At 43.3% G+C, this 15,059-nt stretch overlaps 1 pseudogene; it reads left to right on the forward strand.

The window, feature by feature from the left end:
* The window catches only part of LOC105726759 (zinc finger protein 532-like), a 28,890-nt pseudogene extending 25,456 nt beyond the window's left edge, over positions 1–3,434 (forward strand).
* The last annotated feature ends 11,625 nt before the right edge of the window (positions 3,435–15,059 follow it).

Raw genomic sequence — 15,059 nt, forward strand, 5'->3', positions numbered from 1 at the left:
AAGGCTATTATCAAAAAGACAAAAAAATAACAAATGCTGGTAAGAATGCAGAGAAAAGGGAACCCTTATACAGTCTTCGTAGGAATGTCAATTAGCACAGCCATTATAGAAAACAGTCTAGAAAAAACTAAAAATAGTACTACCATATGATCCAGCTATCCCACTACTGGGTACTTTCCAAAGGAAAGGAAATCCATGTATCAAAGAGCTATCTGCATTTCCATGTTTATTGCAGCACCACTCACAACAGCCAAGATGTGGAATCAACTTAAATGTCCATCAGCAGATACTGAGGAAGAAAGTATGGTACATAAACACCATGGAATACTAGTCAGCCACAAAGAAATGAATGAAATCCTATTATTCAGAGCAACATGGATGAGTCTGGAGGACATTTTGCTAATTAAAATAAGCCAGGCATAGAAAGATAAAAACTGCATTTCTCACTTATATGTAAGCTAAAAAAAAATAGTCATACTCATAGAAGTAAACTACTATGAACTATTATGAAACTATTATGAGAGAGTAGAGCTCTGCTTATGGGAGGCTGGGAAGGGTCTCTCTCGAGGCGGCAACAGTCCTGCTTCTCCATGAAGCTTTGGGTGTGGCGAGCTGCCCGGGAAGGGCTCACGTCAGGTACATGGTGGAGTTTGCTTCCCACGTTATCCCAAACGCCAACATCTAAACAATAAAGGCCTTCCTTCCTAGCCCTTGGCTGAGTATTAGGCCCCATGGCAGTCGTTGGAAAGACTGAAATAAAACGAAATTTACATAAACAAACACAGCTCTCAGCAGCCCGACACACAGCTGCTCAGTCCCCACTATGGGCAGTTTCATGAGCTTGGCCTCCAGCAACACACAGAAGAGCTGCGAGCAAATCCATGTTTGCAAAGCTCAGACACCTGGCACCAAAGGGGAGGAGGAAAATACATTTTTGATATTGCCTGTGAATTTCTGGATACAAAATTTTAAATAGAGACAAAATAATCTACCCCAAACCTCACTCTTTGGTTCAGAATGTAATCTCTTTCTGTAACCATTTTAACAGCATCCTAATTCACACACCCATTCCCAGCACACTTTTTCCCTCCAAAACTCTCCGCATACTGCCTGCAGAGTGAGATTTCTAACTCAGCAGAGGTTCAAGCTTGAGATGCTGCTGTTACGCTTCAAACTGTGTCCTCTAAAAAGTATGTTAAAGTCCTAACCCCTGGTACCTGTGACGGTGACTGCATTTGGAAATAAAGTCTTCGTAGGTGTGATTAGATAAACTAAGATGAGGTCAGACTGGAGTGGATGCTTCACCCAATACGACTCATGTCATTACACAAAGAGGGAAATTTGGATAGACACACACAGACAGCACCATGGGAACGTGAGGGCAGAGAACTGGATGGTCCATCTAGAAGCCACGGGATGCCAAAGATTGCCAGGAAACCACCAGAAGCTAAGCAGAGGCTGAGGCAGACTCTCTTCGCAGCTCTCGGAGGGAACCAGCCCTTGCAACACCTTGATTTTAGACATCCAGCCTCCAGAACTGCGAGGCGATAAATGTCTGTGCCTTTAAGTCACCCGGATTGTGATCACCTGTTACAGCAGCTGGAGGAAACTCGCACAGCCCTGGATTGATGTGGCCAGAACACCCTGGAGTCTGGGAGGAGTGAGCCATCTTCCTTGGAGACCTATGATTTGGGAAGAACACAGACAGGGGAAGAGGAAGCAACTGCCTCTGAGACGCCCCACATGTGTATGAGAAGCAGAAGCCTCAGCCTCCTTCTAGAAGGAGGAGCTGAGTCAGGGCTTTAAGATTTTGAAAAGTTTCTAGAAATAAAAATGCAGAAGAGAGTGATTTAATGTGTGATGGAGGGCACCCCACAAGACAGGCAGAGGTGTGCAGGTTTGTCCAGGACAAAAGCAGGATGGGTGGTGAGGGTCCACCCAGGGGTGCAAAGTGACCTCCATCTGGGCTCAGCAGCCGTGGCCGCCAAAACCTCCAGCAGCCGCGGAGCCACAGCGGGCTCTCCTCCAGGCAGGTGCTGATCTCAGCATGAGGAACTCAGCACGTGGCAGCATTTGCAGCAGGCAGTGACCACGAGAAGATGACCAGAGAGCCAAGGAGAAAAGGAGTCAGATGACGGACAGATGCCACACCTTACCTAACGGATTGTACCGACAGCAATAAAAATAGCTAATCCGTATGATATTCTATGTGTTGGGTACTATTTTAAGCAGTTGACGCATATTAACTCATTTAGCTCTCAGTATGTAGCATAATATTATCCTCACTTCACAGTATAGGAAGTTGGGGTCATTGCGGTTTAAGAATCTATTCAATGTCCCACTGTTGATAACGGCAGAGCTGACGTTTGAACCCAGGCAGCCTGCTCCACAAGAATCTGTGCTCTCCTGCAATGCACGACCTCAACATTCTTGCTGAGAGGACTCCTCACCAGGCAGTCCTCCTTACTCACCAGATGTGTATGACACGTTTATCCTGGTCCCCACGAGCTATCTAAGAGAAACGCTGTGGGTTCCAGGATGAATGCAGGCAGAGTAAGACAAATCCCTTGTTTTTTTGTTTGTTTGTTTTTTGAGACAGAGTCTTGCTCTGTTGCCCAGGCTGGAGGGCAGTGCTGTGATCTTGACTCACTGCAACCTCCGTCTCCCAGGTTCAAGCAATTCTCCTGCTTTAGCCCCCAAGTAGCTAGGATTACAGGCATGCACCACCACATACCAGCTAGTTGTTTGTATTTTTAGTAGAAATAGGCTTTCACCACGTTGGTCAGGCTGGTGTCGAAAGTATACGCCTGCACTGCCCAGACTGCAGGCAGATCTTTACCAAATGGTTGATGCTGGAGAAGCATCAAGGACCCTGACCTGAAAGAAATGACAGATGCCACCAATGAGGAGGAAACAGAAATAAAAGAAGACACCAAGGTCCCCAGTCCCAAGCGGAAGTTGGAAGAACCATTTCTGGAGTTCAGGCCTTCCAGAGGAGCAATCATTCAACCACTGAAAAAGCTGAAAATCAACATTTTTAAGATTCACAGGTGTGCCATGTGTGGTTTCACCACTGAAAACCTGCTGCAGTTCCACAGACACATCCCTCATCATTACAAATCGGATGGTTCTTCCTACCAGTGCCAGGAGTGTGGTCTCTGCTACACGTCTCACGTCTCTCTGTCCAGGCACCTCTTCATCGTGCACAAGTTAAAGGAACCTCGGCCAGTGTCAAGCAGAATGGGGCTGGGGAAGGTAACCAACAGGAGAACAAACCCAGCCACAAGGATGAGTCCCCCGATGGCACCATGTCAGACAGAAAGTGCAAAGTGTGCGCAAAAACTTTTGAAACTGAAGCTGCCTTAAATACTCACATGCGAACACATGGCATGCCCTTCATTAAATCCAAAAGAGTAAGTTCAGCTGAGAAATAGCTACAGATGCTCCATCAGGGAAAGCCCTGTCCACACTGGAATGAAAGACATTTTTGTTGCAGAAGTCTGCAGTATAACAGAGTTAACAGTACCGTCTAGGTTGTTGCAATATACGTTCTTTCGACATACCTTCTTCCTTCGCCTCATTGGTTATATCCTCGATAAGTATTAAAACACTATTTGAGTCTAAAAGAGTTTGTATGTATTTAAATGAATAACATTTTATTCTCTTTTTTACATGTTTGTATCAGTATTGAGTGGAAAACGTTCTGAGTTGTTTGGGGTTAGAATTTTCCTTTTTGTACCATTTCTTTAAAACAGAGTTCTTAGTAACAGGGGAAGTTCCTGAATTCAAATAAACCATTTTGTATGTTTCAGAAAAAAAAGAAAAGAAAACCAAAGACAAGGCAAAGAATTCTTGAAAGCAGTGAGAGATAAATCACACTTATATTGTAAAAACAAGTTGAATAATAGCAGATTTCTCATAAACCATAGAGGCTAGAAAAAGTGGCACACTTTTAAGCACTAAAAGAAAAGAACTGTCAACCTGGAATCTTATGTACCACAAAAATATCTTTCAGGAATGAAGGAAAATCAAGACAGTCTCAAATTAAAAAAAAAAAAAAAAAAAAAAAAACTAAAAGAGTTTGTTACCAGCAGAACTACCCTAAAAGAATGGCTAAAGGAATTACATAAACAAAAATAACAAAAGAAGAAATCTTGAAACATCAAAAAGAAAGGAAGGACACTGGAAAAGGTTAGAATATAAACAAATATAACACATTTTTCTTCTCCTCTTGAGTTTTATCAAGAGGATTAAAATAAAAATTATAATATTCTCTGATATGGTTCTAAATTTATGAAAAGGAAATCATTAAGACAATTATAAATGGGGAAAGCAAAAGATGATAAACTTTTTATACTTCTCTTGAGTGACATTGGTAAAATGTTAACACTAGTAGCCTGTAATATCATGCATATATAATGTAATACTTAGAATTATCAATTTAGAAAAACTATACAAGGAGATACACCCAAAAATACTACGGATGAACTGAAATAGAATTATTTTAAAAGTTCAAGTAAATAACAAGGCATGAAAAAGTAAGCAGATGAAAACAGAGAGGAAAAACAGAAAACAAAATGGAAAACTTAAAGCCTAACATATTCATAACTACCTAAAATGTAAATGGTTAAAATACACCAGTTAAAAGACAAAGATTGGTAGACTGTGGGGATAAAGCAAAACTGATCCACTCTCATGCTGTCTACAAGAAGCTAAATTTAAATACAATATCGGTTGAAAGTAAAAGAATGAAAAAGATATAACACACAAATATTAGTCAAAAGAAAGCAGGAGCACCTATATTAGTATCAGATAATGTAGACCTCAGTAGAAAGAAAATTACCAGAGACAGTGAGGAAGATTACATAATGATAAAAGTGTCAGTCCACCAAGAAGACACAACAATCTTCAATATATATGCACCAGAAACAGAGCTGCAAAATACATGAAGCCTCAACCTAAAGAAATGAAGGAAGAAATAGATAAATCCACAATTATAGTTGCCAACTTTAACACCCCTTTCTCTTAATAATTTGTAGAACAACTGACAGGAAAATCAGCAAGGATATAGAAGAACCCAATAACACAACCAACCCACAGGATAGAATCCACTTCTGTAGAACATTCCACCCAATTACAGCAAAATATACATTACTTGAAGTGCCCCTGAAATATATACCAAGTTAGACCATACCTTGTTCCATAAAACAAATTTCAACAGATATTTTAAAAATTGAAATTATAGTGCATCTGTTATCTTAGAACAATGGAAAGAAATCAAACTGGAAATCAGTAACAGAAAGAAAATAGAAAATATTTAAAGCTTGGAAGCTAAACAACACATTTATAAATAATACATGAATTGAAGAGAAAGTATCAGGAAATTTTAAAAGTACATTGAATGAAAATACAATGTACTGAATTTGCGAGACACAGCTAAAGCAATGCTGAAAGGAAAATTTATAGTATTAAATGTTTATATTAGAAAATAGAAAGTCTCTAATCTATAATCTAAGCTCTCACTTTAAGAATCTGAAGAAGAACACAGTAAACCCAAAGCAAGCAGAAGAAAAAGAATAATAAACATAAGGGCAAAAATCAATAAAAATTAAACAGAAAAATAATAGAAAAATCAATGAACAAAAAGGTGATTCTTGGAAAAGATCAATTAAAATTATCAAACCTCCAACAAACGTAAAGAAGAAAGAGAGAGACAAGACACAAATTACTAATGCCAGCAGTTGAACAGAGGCTATCTCTGCAGGCTATGCTGACATCAGAAAGATAACAAAGGAATACTATAAGCAACTCTACACACCTAAATTAGACAACTTCAATGAAATGAGTTAATTTCTAGAAAAACATGAACACAACAACTCACCTGACATGAAATAGATTGTCTGAATACCCTTATAACTATTAAGGATATTGAATTCATAATTAAATGTTCTGAAAAAAAGAGATCTCCAAGCCCTAGATGTTTCACTAGAAAATTCTGCCAAATGTTTAAAGAATTAGCAACAATTCTAAATAATGTCTTTCAAAAGATAGACAAGAAAGAAATAATTTGCAATGATTTTATGAAGTTACTATTACCCTAATTTTAAAAAACAAAGGTTATATTTTTTTAAAGTTACAGTCCAAAATCCATCATAAATATAGACATTAAAATCTTTAACAAAATATGAGCAAATAGAATTTAACATTATACAAATAGGGTTACACACCATAATTAAGATTTATTCCAAGGAGCCAAGGCTGGTTTGATCAATCAAGGCTAGGTGCAGTGGCTCATGCCTATAATCCCAGCTCTTTGGTAAACTAAGGCAAGAGAATTAGTTGAGCCCAGGAATTCAAAACAAGTCTGGGCAGCAAAGCAAGACCCTGTTTCTAGAAAAGAAAAAAAAAGTCAATCAATGTAAATGATCATATTATCATGATAAAAAATAAAAATCACACAATTCTATCAATGCAAAAAAAACACATTTTTTAAAAATCACACCCATTTATAATTAAACTCCCAGAAAACTAAAAGTCAAGGTAACTTTGTCACCTTGATAACAAACACTTACAAAAAGTCCAGGCTAACCTTATATTTACTGGTGAAACACTGAATGCCTTATTCATAACATCAGGAATAAGTCAAAGGTCTCTGCTCTCACCACTGTTATTCAACATAGTGCTGGAAAATCTAACCAATGCAATGAGGCAATAGAAGGAAATAAAAAGTATACAGATCAGAAAGCGAGGAATCAAGTGACTCCTGTTTGTAGATGGCCTACTTTTCTATGCAGATAATCCCAAGGACTCTACAAAAAAGCCTCCCAGAATTAGTAAGAGTTTATAAAGGTCATAGAATACAAGATCAACACTCAGTCAATTGTATTTCTGTATGATAGTTATGCACACTGAAATTTAAAATATAATACTACTTAGAATCACTTTTAAAATGAAATTCTTATAAGTAAATCTAATAAAACATGTATAATACCTGTATGTTGACAACTACAAAATGCCAATGAAAGGAATCGAAGATAAAAATAAATGGAGAGATATACTATATTCATGGACTGCAAGACAGCACAGCAAAGATGTCAGTTCTCGCCAAACTGACATACAGTTTTAATGCAATTGCTATCAAAATACCAGCAAGACTTTTTTGTAAATCTAGATGAGATTATTCAAAAAGTATATGAAAAGCGAAGGTCTTAGAATACATTTTGAAAACCATTTTGAAAAAAAAGAGCGAAGTGGGTGAAATCACCCTACCTAATAGGAAGGCTTACTATATAACTACCACAATCAAAACAGTGTATCTCTTGGCAAAAAGATAGACATTTAGATTTACAGAACAGAATAGAGAGCCCAGAAATAGACCCACACAAATGTGCCTAACTGATTTTTTGGCAAGAGAGAAAAGCAATTCAATGGAGGAAAGATAGCCTTTTCAATAAAAAGTGTGGGAGCAATTAGACATGCATAGGCAAGAAAATGAACATTGGTCTGAATCTCACACATCATACAGAAAGTACCTCAAAATGAATCATAGATTTAAATACAAAATGTAAAACTATGAAACTTTTAGAAAAATATCGGTGGAAATCTTCAGGATCAAAGCCTAGGCAAAACGTTTTCAGCTGTGACCATCAATGACATAATCCACAAAAGGAAACGTTGATAAATGGGACATCACAGAATTAAAAACTTTTGCCCTATGAAATACTCTGTTAAGAGGATAAAAACACAAGGAACAGACGAGGATAAACTTTGCAAATCAAATATCTGATAAAGGAGTAGTATTTAGGATATAAAAGAACTCTCAAATTTCAACAGTAAAAGAAACAACTGAATTAGAAAGTTGAGCAAAAGACACATTTTACTGAAGTGGATATATGGATGGCACAAATAAGCCTGTGAAAAGATATGCAACATCATTATTTATTAGGGAAATGCAAGTAACACAGTGCCTAAAAGCAAAACAAAACAAAACAAAAAATATCGGTGACACCAAATGTTGATGAGGAGGCAGAAAAAAATGGATCATTCATACATCACTAATAGGAATATAAAATGATATAGCCTCTCTGAATCTGGAAAGCAGTTTGGTTTCTTATGAAACTAAGCACGCAACTACCATATGATCCAACAATTTCTCTGCAGAGCTTTTACCCTGGGGAAATGGAAACCTAGTCTTGCAGGTTGAATTGTGTCCCTCAACAAGATAAGTGGAAATCCCAACTCCCAATAGCTTTGGATATAATCATACTTGGAAATAGGGTCTGTCGCGATGTAGTTAATATAAGGTCACAGTGGGTTAGGATGGGCACTAATTCCAGTATGACCGGTGGCGTCTCACGGGTAGAAGGCCATGTGGGGATGGAGACAGACTGGAGCAGTGCAGCTACAAGCCAAGAACATCAGGGACTGCAGGCTGCACCGGGATCTTGCAGAGAAGCACAGGACAGATTCTCTCTTGGAACCTCCAGAAGAAAGCAGCCCTGTGACATGGTTTGGCTGTGTCCCCACCCAAATCTCACCTTGAATTGTAATAATTCCCACATGTCAAGGGCAGGGCAGGTGGAGCTAACAGAATGATGGGGGCAGTTTCCCCCATACTGTTCTCATGGTGGTGATGAAGTCTCACGAGATCTGATGGTTTTATAATGGGAGTTCCCCACACACGCTCTCTTACCTGCCGCCATGTAAGACATCACTTTGCTCCTCATTCACCTTCCACCATGATTGTGAGGCCTCCCCAGCCATGCGGAACTGTGAGTCAAACCTCTTTCCTCTATAAACCCAGTCTAGGGTATGTCTTTCTTAGCAGCGTGAGAATGAACCAATACACCCTGCCAACACTTTAAGACTGCTCGTCTCTAAACTGTGAGAGAATCAATTTCTGTTGGTTTGAGCCACCCAGTTTGTGGTGCTTTGTATGGCAGCCCTGGAAAACAATTATGTCCACATAAAAACCTGCATGTGAACATTCATAGGAACGGTGTTCATCGGGGCCCCAAACCAAAAACAACCCAAATGTGTTTCAGTGGGTGGATGGTTAAACTAGTGCATCCATGTCATGGAATACCACTGCGTGATTTACACACACACACACACACACACACACACACACACACATAAAAACCTGCAAGTGAACATTCATAGGAACGTTGTTCATTGGGGCCCCAAACCAGAAACAACCCAAATGTATTTCAGTGGGTGGACGGTTAAACTAGTGCATCCATGTCATGGAATACCACTGCGTGATTTACACACACACACACACACACACACACACACACGCACACACACACTATAGATACAGAGAGCAACCGGAATGAATTACGCTGAGTAGAAAAAGCCAACCCCAAAGGTTACATACCGTATGACTCTTTTTATATAACATTCCTGAAACGGCAAATGATAGCAATGGAAAACAGGTGAGCAGTTGGAGGGATTAAGGAGAAGGGGGAGGACAGGAAGTAGCAGCTGCTATGAAGGGACTGTTCCAGATCCCTGCTGTAATGAAACGTGCCGCGTCACGACTGCCAGTACCACCCACCTGGCTGTGATAGTGTACTGTGGGGTACGCATTTTTTGCAGGATACTACCACAGGGAGAAGCGAGTAACGTGTCATAGGATCTCTCTGTATTGTTTCTTACAACTACATGTCAATCTACATTTATCTTGAAATAAAAGTTTAGATAAAAATAAAAATCGGACGGGATCAGACGCGTTCAGGGTGGTATGGCCGCAGACATCATTTTCAGCAAACGGACACAAGAACAGAAAAGCAAACCCCACATATTCTCACATAAGTTGGTGTTAACAATGAGAACACATGGACGCAGGAGGGGAACATCACACACCGGGGTCTGTCAGCGGGTGGGGCCGAGGGGAGGGATAGCAGGGGGTGGGGGCTGGCGGAGGGATAGTATTAGGAGAAATACCTACTGTAGGTGACGGGGTGATGGATGCAGCAAACCACCATAGCACGTGTATACCTATGTAACAAACCTGCACGTTCTGCACGTGTATCCCAGAACTTAAAGTATAATTTTAAAAAAAGTTAAGCCATAGTACATCTGTGCTATGGAATATTACTCAGCAATAAAATTACTGATACATGCAGCCACCTAAATGAATCTCCAGAAAATTTACACTGATTGAAAAGAGTCAATACCAAAAGGTTAACGACTGTAATATGCCATTTATATAAAAATTTTTGAAATCACAAAGTTATACAAATAGAGAACATTTTACTAGGTGCCAGGGTTTGAGAAGGAATTGGGGGATGGGAGGGAAGTGGGCGAGGCAACAGGCTGCATCCTTTTGGTGATGGAAATGCTCCATATCTTGACTGTATAATGACAATATTTTGGTTGTGATATTAATTTAGTTTTGCAAAATGTTACTATTGTGTAACACCGTGAAAGGGTACAAGGGATCTCTGTATTTTCTTTTTACAACTGCAGATGAAGATACAAAATAAATAAACATCCATGTGTTATCGTTCAATTCAAAAGTTTTTCAAAATATTGATTCTCTTGCATCTTCATCGCCAAGCAATCTACAGTCTTATGACTAGGTGTATAAACAACTAGCCATACCATAAGACAATCAATCATCTCATTGATGTGCCGGTAGCACTTTACCAATATTTCCAGAATTACAGCTGTTTATGTATCCACCGTCTCTAGTGCCGGGGGCAGGGACACATCTTTACCGATGCTTGGGTCTCCTGATCACACCACAGTGCTGGAGCTATAAAAATGAGGTTACATTTTAACTAAGCCCAAAAAATCATGAGTGTGTGGTCATGAGTTTGAGTCCCCACTATTTATTGAGGACCAAGCTGCTCTGTGGATCATACAGGTCATCTCATCCTCAGTAAGGTCAGAATCACTGAGAATTAAAAGATGAAGAGCCTTCACTGTAGAGAAGTCATGTAGATATTTCAGTTCTATAGCTCCTTGCCCTCCACCTCCTGGGGCATTCTTTCATTATCTGTGCGTATCGCTGGAAGCAAAGACACTGGGTCTGAAAAGGCACATGTTGATGGCTTGCCCTTCATGTTCTTCTTTCTTTTAGCACACGCTAAATGAGCACACGCCGCATGCCGAGCTCGTTTCTGGGTGGTGGGATATGGCAGCAATCTCAATGAGCATCGCTCCTGCCCTCCTGAAACTCACATCCTAGTGCAGAGACTTGCACCATAAACAACAATCCACAAACCATGGGACTCGGGTGGTGACAACATGCAGAGTAAGGATGACAGGTGATGCTGTGCGGGGAGGTGGGGCAGGGACCAAGCAACCCAGAATAGGGATCCAGGAAGGGCCTAATACTGTGACATCTGGAATGATGACAAGGAGATGAACAGGGCGATGGACAGGGGCAGAGTGAGGAGGACCCGCAAAGCCCTGGAACAGGAACGAGTCTGGCGTGTTCAAGGAACAGGGAGGCCAGAGGTGACCTCCAGAGAGGAGGGCAGGAGCGAGGCAAGCGGAGGATGAAGCTTTTCCAATAAAACTACCTCGTCCAGAGAATGCAGGCTACATTTCTAACTAAAATGCGGTGAAGAACTTTACACAGTCCATGTTCCTTGTTACAATTCTCAAGAAAATGTGGTCTTTAATATCAAGAGGGACTGCTAGATCAATCTAAATATGTAAGGGCCGTATCACTGACATCATTGATTGATAAAACGTGTTATATCATCTCAATATAGCAACTGATACCAATCTATGTCAACGAAAGTAACAACGGGAGGAGTTCTCGTGGACGTGGAATTAACTCTAGTCGTCCAGTGATGTCAAGGAGAGAGTCACACCACGTCACGTCAGACAATGAAGTCAGGGATAAGGATTTTGGATTTTATTCCAAGTGTGAGAGACTATTCAGAAGGTTTTAAGAGGGGCAGTAAAGGGAAGTGCTTTCCATTTTAAGAAGATAATTCCAGTTCCCGCGTAGAGAATACGCGGGAAACAAGGTGAAACCCACTGGAAAGCCGTCTGATGGGCAGGCCCGGGCTGACAGAGGCGAGGGTCAGGTGTGGGTGTGTTGGGGATGGAGCACCAGGATTAACTTCACAGGGAGATGAAACAGCAGGGGCTCAAGGACGGTTCCCGCCTCTGACTTCGCTCCTTGCTGGATAACGACCCCGAGAGCCAAGGCGTGGAGGGCTGGGAGGAGCAGTTTTAGAACAAGGTTTTCAGACACTGACCAGACATCAGGCAGAGAACCGCAAAGTCAGTGCTCCGCAGAGAAGGCCCCAGCCCAGGGGAGAAGCCGGAGGTGGAGAAGCACATTCGGGGGTTATCCGCACACACTCACACGTGGTGGCAGGATCACGTGACACCGTCTAGCCAAAGGTGCCATGGAGAAGATGGCGAAGGATTGTGTCCCAGACACGACGCTGAGAGTCTGGACTCAGGCAGAGCAGCTCGCGGCAGAGACGGGAGCAGGTGGAGCGGCTGGAAGAGTGTGCCGAGGCTCCCACGGCACAAGCTGCTCCACGGCGTCACCTCATCCCAGGAACTGCGGGGTGGGAGTCCCACGACATTCCCGTATGCGCAAAAAAGTTAGATAATATTTTTTCTAATAGAAGAATAGTTAATGCCTCATAAAATGTAGAGTAGTTACGTCAGATAATTGGGCTGCCATAAAGAAAGATGTATATTTTACTTCTTTTACTCAAATGATGTAGTATAATTTATGGGGCGATTTATTTGATAGAATTGCAAGTTAGCCAAGGAATTCCAAAATATTCATCGAGAGTTTGTTTTAAATTCAGAAAGTCCAGCTGTAATTGCCTTGTAAAAGTTCTCGCACAGAATAAGAACTTAAAAATTGAATAGAGTTTGGTCGAGGGGAGCTAAGGCAGTTGGCAATCAAAGATACTTTTTAACATGTTACTAAATTTTGAACAGTGTCAAATAATTTATAAATAAGAAAAGCTGAGAACACACACAAATGAGAAAGAAAACAGAGACAAAGCAGAAGGACAAGTTTAAAGGCGAAGAAAAAATGCAGCTGAAGTTTACAGCTACTGCTCTCACAGGCATCCTGGAAAGAAAGAAGCTGAAGTCTGAGTAAACTTGCCATGTGCTTTCCGTTTTCCTCCTGGGGTCCTCATTTATAAGAGGGGTGTGTATGACTGAAAGATGAACCCAGGACGCCTGCCGTCAGGAAAGTGTTTCTGAAGCCTCTCCCCGGCCTCTGTGCCGCCTGGCCCAGGCCCCCCCGGACGTCACAGTCCACATTGGCAAGCAGGGATGTGAAACGCAGTGTCCACCCTGCTCGCGGTGACAAGCCCAGGTGCCTCCCACCCAGCCTGCCGACTGAAATCCCGCTCCTGAAGTCACTGAGCTGTCTGAAATCCGACACACTTGGCCTTCAAAGTCCTCTAAGGTTGGGCCCTGAAATCTGAAATCGGGCCTTAAAAATCCCCAATGTGAGCCACGTGCATTGCACACGACTAACACTACGTGAGAAAGTGACGGGGGGCAAGTCCGTTCATTACCGTGCCAAAACCAGCCCATGAAGGGGTAAGTTCTGCAATGACCACAGGCCCCTAATGAGGAAGCGCCAGGGCCGCTTAAGTCCCAGCACTAAGGGAAATCCTCGCTGCGCCAGATGCCCCTGGCAGCCATGCCCTGCACTGTGTGGGGCCATACCTGGGTCCTGGCCTCGCCTCCCAGCACCTCTGCTCAACTCCTGTCCTGAGTGTCTCCTCCCTGCCCTTGCCTCTGGCCTCTGTCTTCACCTGTCTCTACTGCATTTGCTGGGGCCACTGCCCGCAACCCTACGACACCCACGTGGCCAGGCACCCCCTTCTCCCTACACACGCTGACACAAAGCCCTTCCAAAGAAACACCTGACCATGTCGCTCCCCTGCCCGAAGTCTCTCACTGGGCCACTGTTGCCCAGAGCAGGGGTCCAAGAGCCCTTGCTGGAAGGGCCAGAGGGGATGTATTTCTGCTCTGCAGCCTGCAGTCTCTCCGCAGTGACACGGCTCTGCCACAGCAGCGTGAGAGTGGCATGCAGCAGCCCCGTGAAACATCGTGCTCCCCAGGAACACCGTGAGGGCTGGGCTGGGCGAGGCCACATTGCCTGGTCCACCAGCTGCTGACCTGGAGGATGAAGGCTTGTCTCTCCGTCCCAGGGCGTGAGGTGTCCAGCACTCGGCTGCACCTGTGGTGTCTGAGGTCTCCCGGGAGAACGTGAAGAGTGGTCAGGAGGCCGCGCCTGGGGCAGAGGCCAGAAGTCGCCTCTGTACCTTCCTGATGCCGCTGTGGACCCAGCGCTGCCCGTGGCGTCCCAGCCCTGGTTGACCTCGCCTCGTCCTCTGCCTCTGCGGTTTCACGCCTGCTCACTGCGCCCTGCACGTCTATTCCCTATCCACCTGAAAAGCATCACAGGCCTTATCAGGATACACCTGCACCTCGCACGGGCTTAGCAGGCTTTGCCAAGCAAAGGTATCCTGAGAGGATAAGGGCGTGCAGGCCACGCAGGTGGGAGTCCTAGGCCAGGAGCAGTGAGCGGGGAGGGCAGGACCGTGATGGGGAGCTGGAAGAGGGGGCCCTGCTTGGGGTGTGTCACTGATGCCGCCCACCAGGGCAGGCCCCCAAGGCGTCCAGCAGGCCCCCCAGCAGGCTCAGGGAGTATCCGGGGAAGGGAAGCGTCCCAGCTGCCGAGCCCCGCAGGAGACATTTTCCCATGTGTGTGTGCTGAGCTCCCTCCACCACCAGAGGAGGATGCTGGCAGCCCAAAGCGGGTGGAAGCCCTTTCAGAAGCGCCTGCTCCAGCTACTGCTCAAGTACGGGAGGATGTATGGGAATGGGGGGACAGGAGTGGGGGTGCTGCATGTGTCCACTGGAGTCCACCAGGCATCCCACCCTCGTTAAGTCGCTCTGTAACCCAGGCAACCTGCGGACGACCTGCAGCTGCGAGCTCAGAACACACGATGCGGGAGGATCCCTGGCCTGCGCTGGCTGCTGTGGCGGGGCCCAAATCAGAGCTGCTGTTCACAATCTCCCTCCCGAGCCACTGTTTCTAG

This window comes from Aotus nancymaae, unplaced genomic scaffold (assembly GCF_030222135.1).
Source record: "Aotus nancymaae isolate 86718 unplaced genomic scaffold, 86718_ANA_hifiasm-v0.15.2.pri h1tg000057l, whole genome shotgun sequence".
In the NCBI taxonomy this organism is placed as follows: domain Eukaryota; kingdom Metazoa; phylum Chordata; class Mammalia; order Primates; family Aotidae; genus Aotus; species Aotus nancymaae.